Here is a 25,200-nt window from a genome sequence, read left to right on the forward strand (position 1 = left end):
ACAAAGGCTCTCATGGCTATAGTGTTTAAGGGTCACCTTCAGAGCATGGGTCTACGAGACCGCCCGCGGCTGGACTAGGGCAACTGGGAGATTTTGTTGCACTGGGTTTTTATGCCCTAATTTATATTTTTGTACCTATTTACTTGTACTCCCCACTTCGCTTTAGGACAAGTGGGAGATTGTTGGGGTTTATACCCTAAAATCTTGTGTCCTGTAGTTTGTAAACAACTTTGCATGAACACTTGTGATGTATAATATAAATGATATTTACTTCACTACTTGACTTTGCACATTTAGATGTTTTTTATTTTACCACAAACCAATAAAGTTAATATCCCTCGTTGTCTTTATGTAACTTAAGCATATATGTAGTGACATATAAGTGGATCATATCTTAAGTGACAACTAAAATAGTCTGTAGTATATGGATATAGGAGGAAAACTTTATCTTGGTAACACTATGGACGCGACCCGCTTTGTGGAATTGTTACAAATTTTGTGATTTGTCATAGATGGTCTGATCCTGATCATTCGTGTAGTGGACATGCGAGCGGGGGCGTCCTATACAAAGAGTTTGTACAACTTGACCTCGAAGTGTTAATTTCTTGTCATATAACTCCATTTGTGACTGAGACTTCACTTCACTAGGATGACCGCAGGTAACTGACCTCAATCCTGAGTGAGTTGGGAACTCCTGCCATTGAGGGCGGTTCTTTGATTTGCATGGGTACGAGTGGCCAGAACGCCGACTCAAACCTACCATTTTGTGGATTTGACTGATTTGGGAGCTAGAAACTCAACTTCACAAGATGAAGTTCACTCCTTCCCCAAAGTAGGGGTAAGTAGATAGATTACTCTCTTAAGGACTGATCTCGGGGCTTGAACGATGTGGCACCACGCACCTTCTCATGGCCCGAGAGGTGTTTGCACATAGTAGGACTATGTTGTATTGTTCATTACAAGGATTAGTGGTACTTAAGGAGGAAGATGTAATTACAGGTGCAAAACGGTAAATTGGCCTACTGTAATTACAAACATGTGTGAAGGGTCATCATACTGATGATTGGTTATATCCAATGAACATAGAAATATATCTATGGCAAGAAGAGTTCAACTGCCTGTCTTTAGTGGAATGGCTGGTAGTTAACGGATGGTGGATATCGTGATTAAAGAGTTTAGTCAACTATTCACGTACTGTTAGAGTTTCGAGCCATAGGTTCATAAGGTCCCCTTGGTAGCTTAGATAAAAGTTGAGAGTCAGTTTTTGGGTCAATTTGAAATGTTCAAATTGATAAGAGGGAGTTCGATTATATATGCTATAATTGAACAAGTTAATTAAATATGATATAATTAACTTTATGTATAAGATACATTAATTTTGAGGAAAATGGATATAAATATGATTTATATATAATAGAGAAAAATATTATAATTAATATATGATATTAATTTATATGTTATGAATATGATAAGATCACATTCATTGGACGGTAATAAAGGAAATGGGAAGGCATCTCTTCTGTTTTAAGTAACAGATGAGTGCATTATAAATAGTTGACGGTGTGTTGATCTCGGAAGGCGCGGACATTGTGAAAAAAATAGTGTCACTGTTTACAAAATCAGTGCCCGTACGATAGTGACTGCACGATCGCTTACATATACGATATTGCTAAGCGATCGCTTACCAATTACACCATTGCGTGCTATTAACTAAACGATCGTTTACCTTTTCCTTAGCAATCGTTTAGCTCTCGATATTTACTAAACGATCATATAGACGATCGCTTAGTTTTTTCCTACGTGATCGTTTGGACGATCGCTCACCCTTTTCCTACACGATCGCTTACTTTTTCCTACACAATCGTTTAGACGATTGCTTACTTTTTCCTACACGATCATTTAGACGATCGCTTACTTTTTCCTACACGACCGTATATCTCACCTAAACGATCAAGCATCTTGTCTATGTGATAGACGACCTCATTTCCCACTTGCTTGATCGTTGTGTACGGTCTCTCTTCCTCCTTCTCTTTACCAAATCCGAACAAAGCGCACACTTTGGATTCTCACTCCAAGAATATTGAGGGCTTTGAGTGGTGGTGTTTTCTCCATTTCCTTCTGTCTAAGTGGTGATTGTTCGAGGTAGACGGTTGAGTTTTAGGCTCATTGTGATGAAGAAATCTTCATCTTGTATGATCTCTTGATCTCTTTAGCATTATGAATGCATATTAGTATGTTTTGAATGTATATGCAGTAATTCTGTCACAATGAATTGGAAAGATCCGGTTTCGCTCGTAGGTACTCTTAAATAAGAGTTCCTTCAATAAACAGGTATAAAACAATAAACTAGGGCATAAAAACCCAGTGCAAAAAAATCTCCTACTTGCCTTAGTCCAACCGCGGGCGGTCCCGTAGAACCATGCTCTGAAGGTGACCTTCAAACACTATAGCTGTGAGAGCCTTCGTAAATAGATCAACAACGTTTTTCTCTTAGGCGATCTTCGTGACGATCATGTCTCCTCGATGCACTATCATGCGGATCGACTTTAACATGGCAACAACTGAGAAAGTCTCCTTATAGTCGATTCCCTCTACCTGGGTATAACCCTTTGCCATAAGTCGAGCCTTGAAGGTATTAACCTTCCCATCAGCACCCCGTTTGCGCTTGTAGATCCATTTACAACCTATAGGTCTTACCCCATCAAGCTGATCTACAAGATCCCATACTGAGTTGAAGTACATTGACTCTATCTCGAGATTCATGGCATTGGTCCATTCATCCCGGTCAACATCCTCCATTGATTTTTTATAGGACTACGGATCCTCAACGTCACCATTTGTCACCATAGCTAGGATTTTTGTGAAACCTAGATAGCGATCAGGTGGGTTCGTAACCCTCCCAATGCGTCGAGGTTTCCTCAACTCTTGAGGTGGAACCGACTTACCAGATGAACTATCATCAACAATTTTGGTTGATGAAGCAGGTTTTTCAACAACTCTCATTGAAGTTTTAGTAGTTTTTTTTTTGGAAAGCTCACTTAACATGACTTTACTATGTGGACTGTGCTCCTTGATATGATTCTCCTCCAGAAAAGTAGCGTTCGTGGAAACAAACAGCTTATTTTCGGACGGATCATAAAAGTAACCTCCTTGTGTACCTTTGGGATAGTCTACAAAGAGGCACAACCTCGATCGTGATTCCAACTTTTTAGGATTTGCCTCAAACAATCACAAACACTTTTTTGATTATGGATCTACTACCAGAAACTCAATGCGTAATCTTAGCATTCAATGTGTATTCTTGAATAATATCATTTTTCAATTACACATGTGATGGGCAACCCCATATGCGGAAGTGACATAAACTAGCTTTACGCCCGTTCCACAACTCCAGAGGTGTTCTTGCAACACTCTTAGAAGGAACATAGTTGAGAATGTATACTGTAGTCTCCACTGTGAAACCCCAAAACAAGGCAAGATTCGCACACTGGTAAAGAATTTTCCTCTAACTCGCTTAGAAAGCCATTCTTCACCAATCTCTCAATCCTACTTAGATTGATGTGCCCTAATCAAAGGTACCAAATTCGGGCATTTTCTTTTGGAGAAACTCATTGGCGTTTAGATTGAGTTAATATAGATGTAAACATCTCTATGTTATGGAGGGAACTTAAGGCTAAAGGTATTAGCACATACAAGTTATTTTTGAGTTTAGCTGTACAAATTTCAACACCATCCTTACGAATAAACGCTTTATTCAATCTAAGAGAAATAGTGTAATTGTATTGTAATAGACACTTTATAGAAATAAGGTTCCTTTTTAGTTCAGAAACTACAAAGAAATTTTTTAATATAAGAAACCTATTCTGTAAAGTAAACTGGATGTCTTCCACTGCCACAGGTGAGATGACGTGCCCGGTGCCTACTCGCAACATCATCTCACCAGCCTCCAACTTTCGCCAAGATCTAATCCCTTTTGGCTGCCTTGGCCTTAGCCTTGGCAGCCTTCTTTTCCTTCAGATAACAAGGACAATTCCTCTTCCAGTGTCTGTCCATGTCTGTCCAAGTTATAGTGGAAACATTTTCCTTTTTCAACCGGTATTGGATGCTTCTTCTGGGCGACAGGTGGCGGCTTAGCAAGGCATTCCCTTTCTCTTTAACACCCTTCTTCATCTTCCCCTTTTCAGAGTTAGAAGTGGATGGTGCAGACTTTATTCCTAAGATCGAACCTCGATAGAACTTTTTAGAGGAGGAGACAAAATTTGCCTCACCTCCATTTTTCTCCATACTTTTCAGCAAGGATTGGTAAGTCTACAACTCGTTGAGGAGAGTGGTAAAGGAGTAATTCACTTTGTCAAGAATCGTATTGCTAACAAAGTGGAGGAAGCTCTCCGGTAATGAATGTAGGATAATGCTAACCTAACTGACCTCATCGATTTTAGACACATTCATCACCGCCACGTTAAAGTGGACCATCATATTCAGCACATGTTCATAAACAGAGGTGCCTTCCTCCATTTTGGAGATGAAGATGTGTTTCAGAGCCTCATGCATGAGCTGTTCAGACGGCTGTCCGAACATTCCCCGCAGAGACTCCATGATCTTATGAGTTGAGACCATGGACTTATGTTTCTTAGCCAACACGTTACTAAGACTGGCCAAAATATAGGCTCGGGCCTTCTCGTTTGCCCATGTCCAATGCTCATACGCCACCCAAACATTTTGAGTAGCGTCCCTAATTGGAATATGAGGACATCTGATAACTGGTAGAAATACAAGTTATTACAGCTCAAATTAGTAAAACAATGAGAGAAAACGATGATAAAATAGGCAATATCATGTCTGAAAGCGTCAAACTGAAAGGAATTGTGATCGCTAATGCTCATCGCATAAAAGCAGTTACTTTACCTATTTTGTGCAGGTATAATGCGATGGCACATATGAAATTGCGATCCAAGGGCACAATACGACTGCGCGTTTAAAATTGTGATCACAAGTCATACGATCGTGAGAAGTTTCTCAAAATGTGATCGTATAAAGACCTTGCATCAATGCGACAGCATAATACATCATGATGGGACGTAAAGCTAATAACGGTCGATTTCGAATTCAGTTGACAAGCTGTTAAAAGCCAACTGTAGCAAGTACATTCAACTTTCGATGACTTTTAAACGGTGCAACAGAGTAGGGAAATTAATGTCGCCCATCATTGCAATCATTAGTAAGAAAAGTTGTTTCACCTTGAAATCTATAAATACCGAATGCCACTAGAGATAGAGGGATTCACACACATACATATACATATACATAGAGGATAGAAAGAGTAAGGAGACGAGGCAAAGCTAAGAGAAATTGCTCCCAGACAGATCGAGAGGCTGCCGGAAAGCAATACAAAGGAGAGAAGGCCAACCCTTGTAAGAGCAAGAATCCACAACTAGAATAGAGTTGAAGTGATAAAGAGTAGTGTAAAAGGCCACGGGAAGCAAGACATTGCTTACCAGGCTTGTTATCTCTTAAATCCATTTGTTATTTTGTATTCAGTACTTTATTTGCAGAAAATGGCAACTTCATTTCGATTTATGTTCAATCTCTCCACACCATGCATGAGTAGCTAAATTTCTGACTGGGTTGAGAAGTATTTAGCTAGCATGCCTAAGCTTTGCATTTTATGCAATCATCTTGTCATATCTATGCATCATTCATCATTTAAACGTACTTAAGAGTGTAGTCTAAGGATAGAATCTAGGCTTGAGAGAGTCAAATTAGATCGCATAAGCAAGAGTAGAAACTTAGAAATAAGTTCTATCTGTTGTTTCTCATACACATCGCATGCGTCCTAGAAATAGAAATTGTGGTATGTGGTCATCTTGTCTTATCTGTGCGTCATTAAGCATTTGGACATACTTGAGAGAGTAGTCTAAAGATAGAATCTAGGCTTGAGAGAGTCGGATTAGATCGCATAAGCAAGAGTAGAAACTTAGAAATAAGTTCTACTGGTTGTTTCGGATATATATCACATGCGTCCTTGAAATAGGAATTGTGGCATTCTGCATTGAGGAATATAATACTGATATTTATGTATAGCATGATCGCATAACTTGTGCACAATCTTGGAAAATGTTAACTAAACCCCTTCTCAACCCCTCATCGCATACTTATTGTAACTCCATGTTTTCTTCACTATGCGTTCAACTCCGTCGCATAGGAAAATTTAAATCAAAACACCATCCACTTCTTTTTCAAAACCGTAATAAAACCAAAGAGTCTATTGCATATCTATTTAGTAGTCCCCGTGTTTGACTCTGGACTTACAGGAACCTAAGAAGGCTTATACTTGGGCTTTGTTAGGAAAACTTGTATGATCATCGCATACTCACACCATCGCATCATAAATCAACGCATCAAGTTTTGGCACCGTTGTCGGGGACTACGATACAGATTGCGCTACCATCAAACCTCTTTGATCTTTGCAACCTTCGACCTCTGTTGCATTGCCATTCCTTCGGTAAAGGAAGAAGCAAGCGTTGCATGAGCGAAGGACACTCTCCTGAGCCCAACTATGACCTAGAGATCAAAAGAACATTTTGCAGAAGAAGACAGAAAGATAGACGTCAACAACAAGGAAGAACTCATAGAATGGCTAAACAACTTGAAGAACGAGCCGCAAATGAAAACAACATAATGGCAAATCCTATCGTACTGACAAATGATCGCAATAGACCCATTCGAGACTATGCGTCACCAAGCTTGTATGATTTCTCTCCAGAAATCATGAGACAAGCATTGGATGGATCAAGGTTCGAGATGAAGCCAGTAATGTCACAAATAATACAAACAGCAGGACAGTTCGGAGGACGACGTGATGAAGATCCGCACGCCTATCTATAAAGCTTCATTGAAATTTGTAACACTTTTGTGTTCCCTAATATCTCTGCAAAAGAGGTTCGACTCACACTATTTCCATTTTTACTATGCGATAAAGCAAGAAAATGGGCATACTCCCTCGAACCAGGAGAGATAACTTCATGGGAGTAAGTTGTGGAGAAGTTTATGAAGAAGTATTTCCCTCCTATAGAGAATACCAGAAGGAGGAAATTGATCACCAATTTTGAACAAGAAGAAGATGAATCGCTCAGTGATGCATGGGTGAGATTCAAGAGACTAGTGTGCGACTTCCCACACAATGGATTGCCGGATTGCCTCCAAATGGAGATTTTCTATCATGGACTAAATTTTGTATCGCAGACAGCTGCCAATGCAGCTATAGCAGAAAGTCTGCTGGACAAAACATATGATGAGGCAAAGAACATTCTTGATCGCATCTCGAAAAATCAAGAAGATTGGCAAGAAAGCGATCAGAGAGCAAAACCCAGAGACGGTAATGCAAGTAATGGTGCCATCGCATCATTGCAAAATTAGATGAATGCGATGATAAATTTATTACATGGCATCGCAATAAACAATCCTGAAACACAAAGAGGGCAAGTCAATGCGATAGAATAGACAAGCGCCAGCTGTGCTACATGTGAAGAATCACATTCTGTTGAAGAGTGTCCATGAAATCCGCAGTCAATCTACTTTGTCAAGAACAACCCTTTTTCAAACACGTACAACCCTGGGTGGCGAAACCACCTTAATTTTGCTTGGAAAAATAACCAATAACAAGGCTGTCAACCTATGGCGCAAAGAGAAGGACCACCAAGATTTTTCCAACGAACTAATGGTTAACAGCAACAGCAGACCAGTAGCTCTCAAACACCACCATCATCCTCCCTGGAGAATTTATTAAAACAATACATCGAAAAAAATGAAATAGTCCTCTAGAGCCAAGCGACGTCCATCACAATTTAGAAATCCAAATAGGAAAAATTGCGGGAGAGCTGAAAAACAGACCGCAGGGGACACTGCCTAGCTCAACTGAGCTTCCACGCAACCCAGGGAATACAGGGAAAGAACACTGCCAAGCAGTCACCCTGAGAAGTGGAAAGGCGGTGGTGGAAGTTAGAAAGAAGCCTAACAGGACCGATTCAAATGTGATGGAATCAAAGAAACCGTTGACGCAAACTGAGTCAGAGGAGCCTAAGATTATGGAACCTGAAGATGCGATCACCTCTAAGCCTCCAGACCATGGAACAGTGAAAGTACGCTACCTCCATTCCCTCAAAGACTGAAAAAGAAGCAAAACGATGAAGGTCAGTATCATCGCTTCCTCGAAATATTGAAACAACTACACATCAATATTCCATTTATAGAAGCGATAGAGCAGATGCTGGTGTATGCCAAGTTTTTTAAGGATATGGTTTCAAAGAAGAGAAGCACAGGAAAATTTTCCATGGTGGCATTAACACAATAATCAAACACTATAATTGCACCAAAGATGTGCGACCCAGGCAGCTTTACAATACCCTGCTCAATAAGAGGGATCTACACTGGTCAAGCATTATGCGATCTTGGGGTAAGCATAAACTTAGTGCCCCTTTCAATCTTCAAATAATTGAATGTAGGTCAACTGACACCCATAACGGTGACTCTCCAGCTTGCAGATAGGTCCCTGGTACACCCTAAAGGAAAATTGAAGGATGTCTTGGTCACAATCAATAAATTCATTCTACCTGCAGACTTCATCATTCTAGATTATGAAGTAGATAAAGATGTGCCAATCATATTAGGATGACCATTCTTGTCTACTGATCGTGCTCAAATAGATGTACACAGAGGAGAAATCACGATGAGCATCAATGGAAAGAAGCTCAGGTTTAATATTATCAAGGCAATGAAGTTCCCAGAAAATGAAGGCTTATCAGATTTTGACGACGAACAAACTTGCATTGAAGATTGTGAGTTCGAGGAAGAAAATGAAGAAAGAGAGGATGCGACAACATCCTTAGAAATCTGCCATGCAATAACAGAGACAGTGAACAATGAAGAAAAATTGAATTTGAATGAAGAAAGAAAAACATAGAAACCCTCCTTAGAGCAACCACCTACACTGGAGCTGAAAACTCTACCAAATCACTTGAAGTACATTTTCCTTGGCCAGAATGAAACCTTGCCAATAATCATATCCTTTGTGTTACCGGAAGAAAAAGAAAATGCAATGTTCAGTATTCTGAAGAAATATATTAGAGCAATCGGATGGACGCTTGCAGATATCAAAGGTATCAGCCCAACGTACCGCATGCATCACATTTGGCTTGAAGAAAACCAGAAAGGCTCAATAGAACCTCAACGCAGACTGAACCCTGCGATGAAAGAGGTTATCAAAAATATAATCAATAAATGGTTAGATGTCGACATCATATACCTTATCGCTGATAGCACATGGGTTAGCCCCATGCAATGCGTTCCCAAGAAAAATGGAATGATAATAGTCCCGAACGCAAACAACAAGTTGATCCTCATGAGGACTGTCACTGGTTGGCGGATTTGTATGGACTATAGAAAGCTCAACGCGACGACTAAAAAAGATCATTTTCCTTTACCTTTCATTGATCAAATGCTCGATCGACTAGCAGGGAATGACTATTTCTGTTTCCTTGAGGGGTATGCAGGCTATAACCAGATTATGATAGCATAGAGGATCAAGAAAAGACCACATTCACCTGTCCATATGGAAACGTTCACCTTTCGTCACATGCCTTTTGGACTATGCAATGTGCCCAACACGTTTCAAAGGTGTATGATGGCAATCTTCTCCGAGTACCTTGAAGACTCAGTTGAAATTTTTATGGACGATTTCTCGGTCTATGGGCAAATATATGAAATCTGTCTAAAAATTTTGGAGAGGATACTAAAAGAATGCAAAGAGACTAATCTGGTGCTGAACTAGGAAAAGTGTCATTTCATGGTTAAAGAAGGAATTGTGCTTAGGCACAAGGTTTCAAAGGATGGGCTAGAGGTGGATAAAGAAAAAATTGAAGCCATAGAAAAACTTCCACCTCTAGAAAATATGAAAGCTTTAAGGAGTTTCTTAGGACATGCGGGGTTCTACAGACAATTTGTGAAAGACTTCTCCAAAATAGCTTGATCATTGAATGTGTTGTTGGAAGCTAATAGAACTTTTGACTTTGATGCACACTACCTCACCGCATTCAAAGCACTAAAGGACGCATTGACTACAGTGCCAATTTTGATCGCACCCGATTGGACAAAGCCATTCGAGCTTATGTGCATGCCAGTAGATATGCGATGGGGGCAGTTTTAGCACAAAAGGTAAAGACAATGTTACACCCCATCACATATGCGAGTAGAACATTGAAATCCACGCAATCGAACTACACCACCACCGAGAATGAGCTTCTAGCAATAATCTTTGCAATTGAAAAATTTAGACCTTACTTGTTAGGATCAAAAGTTGTAGTCCACACTGACCACTCAGCAATAAGATATTTAATGACCAAAATAGATGCGAAGCCGAGACTAATTCGATGGGTTCTCCTACTCCAAGAATTTAATATGGAAATAATCGGCCACAAGGGAATATAGAACTAGGTCACTGACCATTTATCGAGGTTAGAAATCCTGAAGTGTATCGCATTTAGTCGGAGGTGAACGCATCCTTCCCGGACGAGTAGTTGCTTAAAATTGAAGAACTACCCTGGTATGTAGATATTGTCTACTTCTTGGTCTGCAAACAATTCTCAAAAAATTACACATCCCACCAAAAGAAGCGGCTCAATCATGAATGTAAATCCTACTACTGGGACGAGCCAAATCTTTATAAAGGGGACCAAACCAGATATTGAGACTCTGTGTTCCAGAGACTATTTTTCAACGCATACTCTTTCAATGTCATGAATCACCCTATGGAGGACATTTCGGGGGCGGGAAAAAGTTTTGCAAATTGGGTATTACTGGTCAACTCTATTTAAGGATGAATGAGAATATTCTATGAAATTCGATAAGTGCCAATGCACTGGAAACATTTTAGAGAAAAAAGTGGTGCCGATGAACATCATATTGGAAGTGGAACTATTCGACGTTTGGGGTATAGATTTCATGGGACCATTTCCACCGTCAAATGGTAATAAATACATTCTGTTGGTCGTCGACTATGTTTCCAAGTGGATTGAAGTGGTTTCATGTGTTGCAAACGATGCGACAACAGTCTCTAAGTTCTTATAGTGAAACATCTTCACTCGAACTCCACATGCCATAATAAGTGACGAAGGGACCCACTTTGTCAATCGTATCATTAACAAACTACTGATCAAATACAATGTCCACCATAAGATTGCCACCACATATCACCCCAGACAAACGGACAAGTTGAGGTTTCTAACAGAGAAATCAAGACGGTTTTAGAGAAGGTGGTGAATCCATTGCGGAAGAATTGAGCCATGAAGCTTGACGATGTCTTGTGGGCATATAGGACTGCCTATAAAACACACATAGGCATATCACCGTATGCGTTGGTGTTTGGGAAGGCTTGTCAGCAGCCATTGGAATTAGAGCATAAGACGCTATGGGCAGTGAATAAGCTTAACTTTGATCTGAAGGCTGCAGAGGAGGAGAGAAAACTTCAGTTACTCGATCTAGATAAATGAGAGTATAGGCGTATGAAAATGCCAAAATTTACAAAGAACGCACGAAGCGATGGCATGACAAGCATCTATGTGAAAAGAATCTCCAGGCAGGTCAGAAGGTATTACTGTTCAATTCTAGGTTACAACTCTTTTCGGGAAAATTGAAATTGCATTGGTCCGGACTATTCATAATTAAGGAAGTATTCCTGCATGAAGTGGTAGAATTAACAAACGAAGATGGGACCAGTGTATTTAAGGTAAATGGACAAAGAGTCAAGATGTATCATGGAGGAGATTTCCAACACGAGAAAACCTTCGTGGACCTGAGGAAGCCAGAATGAAGAAGAAACGTGTAGTCCCTGTGTTGATAAGAGACACACACTCCTCAGGGACGAAGTATCTCGTTTTTTTTAGCATCCTTTTGTTATTTTTCTTTCATGAATCTATCTTAATTTTTGTGTGACTACTACTCTTTATAATTGCCAACTTTTTTTTTCATACCTTTTATCCTCTTGATATTTATCACACTAATCGTGGTAAACGATTGCGATGGAGCAATGCGATAACCTCAAACATGCGACCGGTTCGATCAGCCTATCGCAATCAAAGAATCAGCCCACAGCCGGAAAGGATGCGATAAAAAATGATGCGGGCGACAAAACAAACTTGGGAGTTGTGTCTTTCCTTGCCTCATCTTATTTCAATTTTGCACTTTTTGCATTTGAATTTAATATTGCTGAATTTACTATCGCATCCTCTTTCGTTTAACTCAATCTTGTATTTTTTTTATTACTTTATTTGGTCGTCGCATTCATTCCTTGCCAATTATGACTTCAATGATGAAATTCATGCCTTTGTTTCTTACCGCATGTACTAGAGTCAGATTAATTTCAGGACAATCAATTCATGAAACATTTCTAAAATTTAGCGGTCTACCAGCTTTCCTTCAAAACTATTTAACGAAATTCCTAAGTCCATCACATGAGTTATTTTGTCTCTCAGCAATGAGGACATTGTTGTGTGTTAAATTTGGGGTTGCTAGTAATGTTATTTTCAACCTTGTTACTTTTAGAAATTCAAAAAAAAATATATATGACGTTGAGATTGGATTTTGCTCATAGTTGGATGTTCGCATGACACCCGTGGGGGCAAGCCAAAACGAAGGTGGGAATCATGATCATTGCATAAACCAAGTGATCGCAACTCCGTTGCCGAATAAAGAGATGGTCATGAGTTTTGACTGAGAAAGAGCGTCTTGCTCATAGTTGAATGCCCGCATGACACCCGTGGAGGCAAGCCAAAACGAAGGCTGGGCACTCAGATCAGCGCAAGATCACAAAACGAATATCTGAATCGCGCAAGGGTCAAAATTTGAAAACCCTAGTTTGAGAAAGTTTGAAATAAATCATGCGATGTCCTGGAAACGAGTAAAATTTTTTTTTAAGGTTAAGCTTGCGGTTCCTAAAGATTAGAAATATTTTAGTAAGAGATAAGGATAGAAATTAAGAAGGCATTGGTTCATGAAATTTAAATAAGGCACCTTGAGAAATCTAGGTAGGGTAAAAGTGGTTGAATTTTTAAAGAAAATCTTTAGTTTATGCTTAAGGATAAGCATTGTTTTAAATTTGGGAATGTGATAACTAGTAGAAATACAAGTTATTAAAACTAAAATTAGTAAAACAATGAGAGAAAGCGATGATAAAATAGGCAATATCATATCTGAAATCGCCAAACTGAAAGGAATTGTGATCGCTAATGCTCATCGCATAAAAGCAGTTAATTTACCTATTTTGTGCAGGTACAATGCAATGGCGCATATGAAATTGCAATCCAAGGGCATAATACGACTGCGCGCTTGAAGTTGCGACCGCAAGTCATGCGATCGTGAGAAGTTTCTCAAAAAGTGATTGCATAAAGACCTTGCATCAAGGCGACAACATAATAAATCATGATTGGACGTAAAGCTGATAACGGTCGATTCCGAATTCAGTTGACAAACCGTTAAAAACCATATTGTAGCAAGTACATTGAACTTTCGGTGACTTTTAAATGGCGCAATAGAGTAGGGAAATTAATGTCGCCCATCATTGCAATCATTAGTAAGAATAGTTGTTTCACCTTGAAATCTATAAATACCGAATGCCACTAGAGAGAAGGGGATTCACGCACATACATATACATATATATATAGGACGAAGAGAGTAAGGAGACGAGGTGAGGCCAAGAGAAATCACTCCCGGAAAGATCAAGAGACTGCCGAAAAGCAATACAAAGGAGAGAAGGCCAACCCTTGCGAGAGCAAGAATCCACAACTAGAATAGAGTTGAAGTGATAAAGAGTAGTGTAAAAGGCCACGGAAAGCAAGACATTGCTTACCAAGCTTGTTATCTCTCAAATCCATTTGTTATTTTGTATTCAGTACTTTATTTGCAGAAAATGGAAACTTCATTTCGATTTATGTTCAATCTCACCACACCGTGCATGAGTAGCTAAATTTTTTACTAGGTTGAGAAGTAGTTAACTAGCATGACCTAAGCTGTGCATTTTATGCGATCATCTTATCGTATGTATGCGTCATTCATCATTTGGACGTACTTGAGAGAGTAGTTGATAGCTGGTAGAAATACAAGTTATTGTAGCCTTTTGTTTAGAATTATGAGGGCTAACAAGTAGAATATGCGGTGATTATACCAAAAATTCATGTAAAAAGTGAGCTTGTGTCGATCGGCATGGGAAATCTTTGCTAACCCAATATTATGTGTTATTCTACGTCAAAATGTCTGCTTTTGTAGCCATCACAGGAATCAATCGCATGCAGTGAATCCCAGACCATCGCAAGGGTGATCGCATACGTTCATCGCATGGATGTTGCGGCTATTAATCGCATGCATCCATCGCATGGAGGTTACGGCTATAGAGTAATAACCACGATAGAAGAGTGATTCACAAGGTTCGTGGAATGCAATGGCACTTCGGAAACCAAGCATGAATGCATACCTTGGGAGTATAAAAAAGATGATGTTGACATTTCACTTATCGCGCCGTTAATAGCAGAGATTCAAAGTAGGTCCATCGCGTCGTTAGTGACAGAGATTCAAAGCGGGACCATCAATGCTGTAGGCGATTGAGCCCTATAAATAGAGCCTTGGAGCCCAAATTCAAGGCATCTGAGCATCTGTCTTAAGGCATATTCTTTTGATCACAGATAAGAGCATGAGAAGACATTCTTTGAGAGTTCTTCATTCCTTCACCCATTCCGAGTGACGACCGGAGCTTTTCCAGAGATAGATCTCAAGAGAGACTACTCCACCCCCCATCCATGGCACCACCAACAGCCTTGACATACATCTGATGGAAGCAAGAGATTGCCTACATCTAGCCTTGCATTTCTCTTATTTTCTCTGTATTGTATTACATTTTGGCTTAAGACATTAATACATTTTGTAATAAATGCATCTCTTTATTTCTTTCGACTCCATCTTCATTAACATCTTCTTTATCATCCCTTACTTTCATTGCAACGAACTAAGTAAGATTGCAAGAGTATCGCATACTCAATCATGTGGGCATAGACATATGAAGCATGTAGCAAACCACCGAGAGGTGTGCGTTGTGCGAGTAAGTGAGTAAATCCTCTTTGCTTAGTGTAAGGCTGTAGCAACGCTTGTCTATGAGCTGATCAGCCGCGATTAACTCCTCGAGAGGGTAAGTAGTGGAACTCACTAAGCAAAGTAAGCAGTGTTCCTAGAGATAGGAATGATCTTATGTTCAACACAACAATGCTTTATGTGATCATCTTATCTTATGAGTGCATCATTCATCATTTGGACATACTTGGGAGAGTAGTCTAAAGACAGAATTTAGGCTTTGGAGAGTCAGATTAAAATGCATAAGCAAGAATAGAAACTTAGACATAAGTTCTCTCGACTATTTCACATATGCATCGTATGCGTATATTTGTGTATAGCAGAATCACATACCTTGTGCTAGTTGGGATTACCCTTGTGATCAAGCTTGGTGATGCAGTGAAGTTATCCCCTCCACCATTTTATCTATTTTTCCATGCATCTTATTACGCGTTAACAGTTACCGCATCTCTACCAATTCTCATAGTCATACTTCTATTGCTCAATCTATTTAGTTAGGAGTAGGAGTAGCGCATAGTCCTTTAACTCTCTTATTCTTTTATTCATTGTTGCAAACACATTACTTCGCAGTATTCAGTTATAAGTCCTTGAGTTCGACCTCGGATCACCCGAGAAACTTGCGATCTCATTATACTTGGTGAGAGAGTAAGAAAACTTGTGGTAGGAACGCATGGTCATCACATATATTCTTAAACGCATATTGCATATTTCTTAGTCCAACGCATGACCATCGTTGTATGGAGATCAATGCATATCATAAGATGCATGCATATTTACACTCCATTTCCCATGCATCAAGCTTTTGGTGCCATTGTTGGGGACATGGTAGCTAATAGTTTGTTAAGTTTTGTGTTTTCGCAGGCACTCTTTTAATCTTGGGAGTATTGTAGCATGTGCGACCAAGTTGCAAACAATATTTGAGTGAAGGCGATGCGCCAAGAGCCAACATTGACCCCGAGATAGAAAGGCTATTCGTCGCATCAGCTGAAAGCAGTCTTAGGCACGTGTCAACCAACATGCGGCCATCAAATGCTAGAAGCTCCGATAGTCAGGACGAGTCTTTTGACCTAAGTAGTTGAGATCAATCTCCTACATCGAAGACTCCTTGCGGTGGCTTCACTCTAATTTCTCCAGGGATATCTTCTAATCTATCTTTACCTTACTTTCCTAGTTTAGTTTATTTATGTGATTATTGTCATTCTGGATTTGCGGCTGCTTTCTTGGATGTGGTGTGTTTGCTCCTTGTAGGCGATAATAATTCTCCTCGGTGCATAGATTCAACGGAAGAATATTCTCCATCATTCGACGCGTGGCTATGACCGCATGAATTCTAAATTATGGTCACAAGTGTTATTCTACTCGAAGGTTCATTTCTTGTTATCTTTTATGCATTGTCCTTCTGAAATTTTCTTTTGTTCGTTTGTCGACTTTTGTGTTGAAAGATTAGCACCTATGGCATCACTCCATCCACTAACTAACGTCGCAAGGCTCACCTTACTTGATATCTTCTTCAAGGTTTGACAGTCTAAGTTTTATCATGTGTAAACCTCTGCTCAAACATTTGTTACGACATTCCTGATGAGTTTGTTTTTAGCTTTTCGGCAAAAGCACTGCCACTTTCTAAGTTTGGGGGTGGCAGTGGTCCGGGCAAATGCATCCATCACATTGTGTAAAAAAAATGGTAATAAAAACTCCACTGTCAGTGCAAAGGGGAAACCCAAGCTGATGAGAGTTAAAATTGTGAAAGGCACTTATCTGTAGTTGGATACTTCGCATGACACCCGTGTAGGTAAGCCAAAACGAAAGTAAGTGGCCAAGTTCAACGCATAAGATTAATGCATAATAGCCACCATTTGTTCGGTCTAGAATAGTTAACCCTTAACAATCCTTCGTAAGTGTAACCCCTCGTTTTCAGCCCTAAAGTCCCGCTTTAATGCGCTCACCGTAGGGAAAAAAGTAGATTAAGACAAGAGACTAAGTAACCTTATTCATTTATAGGAGATCAAATAAAGAAATGTGCAAAACAGCCATCCTATAGGGGACACACCCAGGGTGCCACGAGGCGATGCACAGAAACTTTATTCAATCCAACAAGGGAGACCGAGGGATATGCTTTCGCATTTCCTGCTCCTACTTACTATAAACATTCTCTCCACCCACCTTGATATTGTCCTACCCAAACACCATCCGTTAGGGTGACACGCCAAAGGTGCCTCGGCCGAGGGTAGATCTCACTGTGTGGACTATGAGGGAGAAACGCGAGAGGTGAAAATGAAGCATCAAATGTCCCAAGAACCTCTCACTGAATGTTCTACCTAGGGGTTTATTAACCTAGACAATCCGACTACTGATGATGATCTAAGTCATTTATTATTTTTGCTCAAAAACAACTTTTGTCTTTGAAATTAAAAAAACAAATCCAATTAGTCACATTAAACTCTTTAATGGACTGGCCATAATTTGCATGCAAACATCAAATCTATCTAAATTACCTTTCCACGTAGGTTCCCAGGTAAGGGTGTTCCGTTGCCGTCATCTTAAATACCCCAACCTAGACAAAACCTGCCTTCGACAAAAGGTCTACTATAGATAGACTTGCTACATATTAATCTTTTACTAATTATTTTTGTTCTAAATTCATTTTATAATCATTTATAAAATAAATAACTAAAACACTCATCCCACATAACGAAGTATTTATAATGCTTATAAATATAATGTTAAATAAATAAAGCATACATAAATATAACCCTTATATTATATGATGCATGAGCATACATTTATGTAAATTAAAACATGCTTCTCAAAATTATAACAATTATAATAAAGAGATGATACATGACCAATGCATAACCTAAGGTGAGATTTACTATATGTGCATACCATATGACATATTAAAAAACATACATTGCATGTAAAAAATAAAGGATTAATGGACTGGGATGAGCCTTTACAAAAAACCAGAATGAAATAACCCTATCTATTACATTTTTCATCGAGCAAACTGGTTCACAGGAAAATCGGGTCTTGAACCGCCAGGAGGACTCCATCGTGTAGTAAACGCCATAAGTAGATGATCGTCCAACGCGCACTAGATGATAGAAGCCAAATTAAATGATCGCGTAGACGACAACGAGGTTGCGAAGCCTGATTGTCTATGCGATCGCTTAACGCGGCAACAGGTAAACGATTTACCTTGCGTTACCAAACGATCGTTTAGTCAGTTACCAAGCAATGAAACTTGCTGACTAAAACGATCGTCCATGCGATCACATAACGCGGCGACAGGTAAACGATTTACCTTGCATTACTAAGTGATCGTTTAGTCAGTTAATAAGCGATGATGCTTGCTGACCAACTATTGCACGTGTGCGTTAAATGATACACGAGCATACCATCGTCTATACGACCTGATACTCAGTGATCTTGTACCCGATTGTCGACACGATGTGATCAACCCTTGATCACATACCCCATCGTCTAACCAATGCGATCAACAGCGGTCGCGTATCCCATTGTCTGCACAATACAATCAACCCTTGATCACATACCCCATCGTCTAACCGATGCGATCAACAACAATCACGTTCCCCATCGTCTGAACGATGTGAAACACCTTTCATCGTCTCCTTCTTCGAAGAACCGCAACGCTTGCTCCGATTTTCTTCCCGAATGTCTCAAAACTCAAACAGACTTTGAATACAGACTCAATAATGATTATTAATGCCCAAAAATGCAAGGACCTTTACAAACAACTGCAAATGTGAAAGAATTAAAACAAACCGAGGCTAACATCCACGAAAACTCCATAAATTCGCACATCCACGAAAATTTAACAATTAAACGGTGTAGAAATGCACCCACCAAGAACGTATTTGCAATTCTTTTGCAGCAATGAACTGGAATATTAGAAAATCGAGTGCTCTGATACCAACTGAAGGAACTCTTATTCAAGAGTACCTACGAGCGGAAGCGGATCTTTCCAATTCATTGTGATAGAATTACCACATATACATTCAAAACATACTAATATGCATTCATAATGCTAAAAAGATCAAGAGATCATACCAGATGAAGATTTCTTCTTCACAGCGAGCCTAAAACCCAACCGTCTACCTTGAACAATCACCATTCGAACAGAAGGAAACGGAGAAGACACCACCACTCAGAGCCCTCAGTATTCTTGGAGTGAGAATCCAAAGTGTGGGCTTTGTTCGGATTTGGTAGAGGGAAGGAGGAAGAGAGACCGTACTCAACGATCAAGCAAGTGGGAGATGAAGTCGTCTATCGCATAGACAAGATGCTTGATCATTTAGGTGAGGTGTACGATCGTGTAGGAAAAAGAAAGCAATAGTCTAAATGATCGCAATCGTCTAAATGATCGTGTAGGAAAAAGTAAGCGATCGTCTAAACGATCGTGTAGAAAAAGGGTGAACGATTGTCCAAACGATCGCGTAGGAAAAAACTAAGCAATCGTCTATACGATCATTTAGTAAATATCAGGAGCTAAACAATCGTTTAGTTAATAGTGTGCAACGGTATAATTGGTAAATGATCGCTTAGCAATATCGTATATGTAAGCGATCGTGCAGTCACTATCGTATAGACACTGATTTTGTAAACGGTGACACTATCTTTTTCAGAATGTCCGCGCCTTCCGAGATCAACACACCGTCAGCTATTTATAATACACTCATCCGTTACTTAGAACAGAAAAGACACCTTCCCATTTCCTTTATAACATATAAATTAGTATCATATATTAATTATAATATTTTCCTCTACTAGATATAAATCATATTTATATCCATTTTTCTCCAAATTAATGTCTCTCATACATAAAGTTAATTATATCATATTTAATTAACTCGTTCAATTATATCATATATAATCGAACTCCCTCTTGTCAATTGAACATTTCAAATTGACCCAAAAACTGACTCTAAACTTTTATCCAAACTACCAAGGGGATCTTATGGACCTATGGCTCGAAGCTCCAACGGTATGTGAATAGCTGACTAAACTCTTTAGTCACCATATCCACCATCCATTAACAGGCATTCCATTAAAGAACGGCAGTTGAACTCTTCTTTCCATAGATATATTTCTATGTTCATTCGATATAACTAATCATTAGTATGATGACCCTTCATAGATGCTCGTAATTACAGCAGGCCAATTTACCATTTTGCCATTGTAATTACGTCTTCCTTCTTATGTACCACTGATCCCTCTAATGAACAAAACAACATAGTCCTACTATGTGTGAATACCTCTCGGGCCATGAGAAGGTGTGTGGTGCCACATCGTTCAAGCCCCGGGATCAACCCTTAAGAGAGCAATCTATCTACTTACCCCTACTTGGGGAAGGAGTGAACTCCATCTTGTGAAGCTGAGTTTCCAGCTCCCAAATCAGATGAATCCCCAAAATGGTAGATTTGAGTTGGTGTTCTGGCCACTCGCACCTATGCAAATCAAAGGACCGCCCTCAATGGTAGGAATTCCCAACTCACTCAGGATTGAGGTCATGTTACCTGTGGTCATCCTTGTGAAGTGAATTCTCAATCATGAATGGAGTTATATGACAAGACATTAACACTTTGAGATCAAGTCTTATACAAACTCTTTGTATAGGAAGCCCCTGCTCACATGTCCACTACACAAATGATCAAGATCAGACCATCTGTGACAAGTCACAACATTTGTAACAATTCCACAAAGCGGGCCATGTCTATAGTGTTACTAGGATAATGTTTCCCTCCTATATCCATATACTACAGACTATTTTAGTTGTCACTTAAGATATGATCCACTTATATGTCACTACATACATGCTTAAGTTACATAAAGACAACTAGGGATATTAACTTTATTGGTTTGTGGTAAAATAAAAACATCTAAATGTGCAAAGTCATGTAGTGAAGTAAATATCATTTATATTATACATCACAAGTGTTCGTGCAAAGTTGTTTACAAACTACAGAACATGAGACTTTAGGACACAAACCCCAACACTGAGTTCCCAGCTCCCAAATCAGACAAGTCGCCAAAAGGGTAGGCATGTTGAGTTTGCAATCTGGCCACTCTCACCCATACTAATCAAAGGACCACCCTCAAAAGCAAGAGTTCCCAAAACACTTAGGATTGAGGTCATGTCACCTATGGTCGTTTAGGTGAGTTGTAAGTCTCCAGTATCAACGGTGTTATATACAAAGACGAATCATCTCCTAGTTCGGTCTTATAGAAACTATTTGTATAGGACACCCTGGCTCGCATGTCTCCACATGAATGATTAGGATCTACCATCTGTAGTAGTTCACAAAACTTGCAAACCTCTACAAAGCAGGTTGTATCCGTAGTATCACCAGGATCGGGTATCCCACCTCAATCCTTATACGACAAACCTATTTAGGTTATCACTTAAGGCATGATCCACTTGTATATCTCATATATATGTTTAAGTTTTCATACGATAATCATAGAGCTTTATTTATTGGATATGAGTAAATGCCAAAATGACATAACTCTTATTTTATTCATAAACAATGTGTATATATTACAAACAATGAGACTCCGGGAGAATTAGGACATCAATCCCAAAAATCTCCCACGTGTCCTAATGCCTTGGGAGACTAATGTACAATACAATATAAATACATGTACAATATACAATAAATTAGGGCATACCCCAGTATCATCTCCCACTTGCCCTAGACAAGATGTTGCATGTCCCGCAGACCCAGACTCTCAAGGTGACCCTCGGACACTTTAATCGTGAGAGTCTTTATAAAGGGATAAGCAATGTTGTGCTCCGACGTGATCTTCGTGACTAGCACATCACCGTGATGCACAATCTCCTTGATCAAGTAGTATTTTCGCTCTATATGCTTGCCCCAACGATGACTCCGAGGCTCCTTCGAATTTGCCACAGCCCCACTATTATCACAATAAAGAGTGATAAGAAAATCCATATTTGGAATAACTTCTAAATCTGTAAGGAATTTCCTCAGCCAAACAACCTTCTTAGTTACTTCACAATCGGCTACGTATTCAGCTTCCATAGTGGAATATGCGATGCATCCTTGCTCGATGTTTTGCCACACTACAGCCCTTTCATTCAGAGTGAACACTGACCCCAATGTCGATTTGCAAGAATCTCTATTCGTTAGAAAGTCAGAGTCTGTGTATCCTATAAGGATCAGATTCTTATCTCCATATACGAGCATGTAGTCCCTCGTTCTCCGAAAATACTTGAGGATCGTTTTGACCGCCGTCCAATGATCAAATCTTGGATTAGACTAATACCGACTAACAATCCTTATTGCATAACAAATGTCGGGTCTTGTACACAACATTTCATACATTAAGCTTCCTACAGCTGAAGCAAAGGAAATCTATCTCATCTCCTCGACCTCTTGAGGTGTCTTAGGACATTGATCCTTAGACAAAACAATTTCATGCCTGAAGGGTGACAAACCCCTCTTAGAATCCTACATCCTGTACCTGATCAACATTTGATCAATGTATGATGCCTGAGACAAGGCTAACCTCTTATTCTTATGATCCCGAATAATCTGGATCCTTAGAATGTACTATGCCTCACCTAAATCTTTCATTTGGAACTGGGCAGTTAGCCATTTCTTAATGTCAGTCAGATTCCTTACATCATTCCCAATGAGTAGGATATCATCCACATACAGTACCAGGAAAGCTACTGACCTATTGATGATCTTCTTGTAGACACAAGGCCCATCAACGTTCTGATCAAAGCCAAACGACTTGACCACAGTGTCAAATCTAATGTTCCATGATCTAGATGCTTGTTTCAGCCCATAAATGGACCTATTAAGCTTGCAAACTCTTTGCTCTTGATCTGAAACTATGAACCCTTCTGGTTGAGTCATGTAGATGGTCTCCTTAAGATTACCATTAAGAAAGGAAATCTTGATGTCCATTTGCCATATCTCATAATCCTAAAATGTGGCTATGGATAGGAGTATCCTAATAGACTTCAGCATGACAACAGGTGAGAAAGTTTCCTCACAATCAACTCCCTCAACCTGGGTATAACCCTTTGCAACGAGTCTAGCCTTGCACATTTCTATCTACACCTCTTTTTCGTTTATAGATCCACTTACACCCTATAGGTCTTACCTCATCAGGCAGATCCACAAGCTCCCAGGTGTTATTGAAGTACATATACTTCATTTTCTCCATTGCTTTCTTAAAATACAATGGATCTTCGACCCCATCATTAGAAATGACGTTCTGGGTTTCAGTCAAATACATGTACCGATCCGATGGGTTCATGACCCTCCCACTACATCAAGGCAGTCTCAACTCTTGAGCTAGTTGACTAGATGCACCGACCTCAACAACTCTTATTGATCTATCAGCCTGTTCAACAACTCTTGTTAAACCTTCAGTAGTCAGTTTCACAAGAAAACTCACGTAAAATAAGCTTACTTCGTGGCTTATGATCTCGGTTGTGGTCTTCTTCCAAGAAGATAGCATTTGTAGAAACAAACATTTTGTTCTCACTCAGATCATAGAAATATCCACCTCTCGTTTCCCTAGGGTAGCCTACAAAGAGGCAAACTTTTGAACGCAGTTCCAACTTCTTTGGGTTAGTCACAAGTACATGGGTCGGACACTCCTAAATCCTAAAGTGGCGTAAACTACCTTTACGGCCTCTCCACTACTCAAAAGGTGTTTCAGAAACACTTTTCAAGGGAACGTTGTTCAGGATATGGCATATAGCCTCCACTACAAAACCCCAAAACGAGCTGAAATATGAGAATAACTCATCATAGACCAAACCATGTCCAATAAGATTATGTTTCCCCTTTCTGATACACTATTCTGCCGAGGTGTACCTGGGGCCGAGAGTTTAGACGTAATCCCATGTTCTATCATATAGTTTTGGAATTGGAGGTCCATATACTCTCCATCATGATCAGATCGTAGTGTTTTTATCATCTTACCTAACAAGTTTTCAACTTCAGCCTTATACTCCTCGAACTTATCAAGGGCTTCAGACTTACGTTGCATTAGGAAGAAATACTCGTATCTTGAATAATCATCAATGAAAGAGATGAAATATTCATGTCCACCTCGAGCCTTAACATTTATCGAACCACAGCGGTCAGAATGTATAAGCTTCGAGGATTCCTTGGCTCTGTAACCTTTTCTAGGAAAAGGTCGTTTAGTCATCTTGCCTTCGAGGCATGATTCACACACCGGCAATGAGTTTTCTTCTAAAATCTTTAGTAGTCCACTTTTCACCAATTGCTTAATCCTATTGAGGTTGATGTGACCTAACCTTAGATGCCAAAGATGGGCGTTTTCCTTAGGAGAAACCTTTGGTCTTTTAGCTGTTGTTATCATACTGAACATTTCAATATTAAACAAGTCTTTTATGACTAACGACCTTAATACATACAAGTTACTTTCCATTGAATCAAAACCAATCTCTATTCCATTCTTGAAAATACACACTTTATTCTCAGAAAAGGAGACGGTATACCCTTGTTCAATGAGACATGAAACCGAGATTAAGTTCCTCTTGATATGAGGAACTATGAAAACATTATCCAGTAACAATTGTCCAAAAATAACTTCAGCATGCCTACAGTAACAGCTAAAACAACCTCGCCATTATCGACTCGTAAAGTCATCTCTCTTTGTGGCAATGTTTGCCAGGAACTGAATTCTTGGTAAGAGGAAATGACGTGATTAGTAGCAATTGAATCCAGGATCCAAGCAGAATCATCATTCTCTACCAAACACGTCTCCAAGACCAATAAATCAGATTTACTGTCTTTAGACATCCTCTTCTTTCAGAGAGTAGTGGGATCTGTATTAGAACCTAAATAAGCTCCAAGTTCCATTTCAGAGAACACTTCTCTTCTATGAACTTCAACAGAGTTAGCAACAATTGCTTCCTCTTCCTGGAGTTTAACTTGGGAACTAACACTTCTGGTTTTGTCATCCATCCCTTTGTGCTCCAAAAGTAAGAAATAACATTCAAA

At 39.5% G+C, this 25,200-nt stretch overlaps 1 non-coding gene across 1 annotated transcript; it reads right to left on the reverse strand.

Annotated features, from left to right (window-relative positions):
• Positions 1-7,080: 7,080 nt before the first annotated feature.
• On the reverse strand, positions 7,081-7,187 carry LOC120074869 (small nucleolar RNA R71). The gene has a single exon (XR_005481147.1). It is a non-coding gene; the product is annotated as a small nucleolar RNA R71 (small nucleolar RNA).
• Between the last annotated feature and the right edge of the window lie 18,013 nt (positions 7,188-25,200).

This window comes from Benincasa hispida, chromosome 3 (assembly GCF_027475165.1).
Source record: "Benincasa hispida cultivar pf3 chromosome 3, pf3_genome.v1.1, whole genome shotgun sequence".
In the NCBI taxonomy this organism is placed as follows: domain Eukaryota; kingdom Viridiplantae; phylum Streptophyta; class Magnoliopsida; order Cucurbitales; family Cucurbitaceae; genus Benincasa; species Benincasa hispida.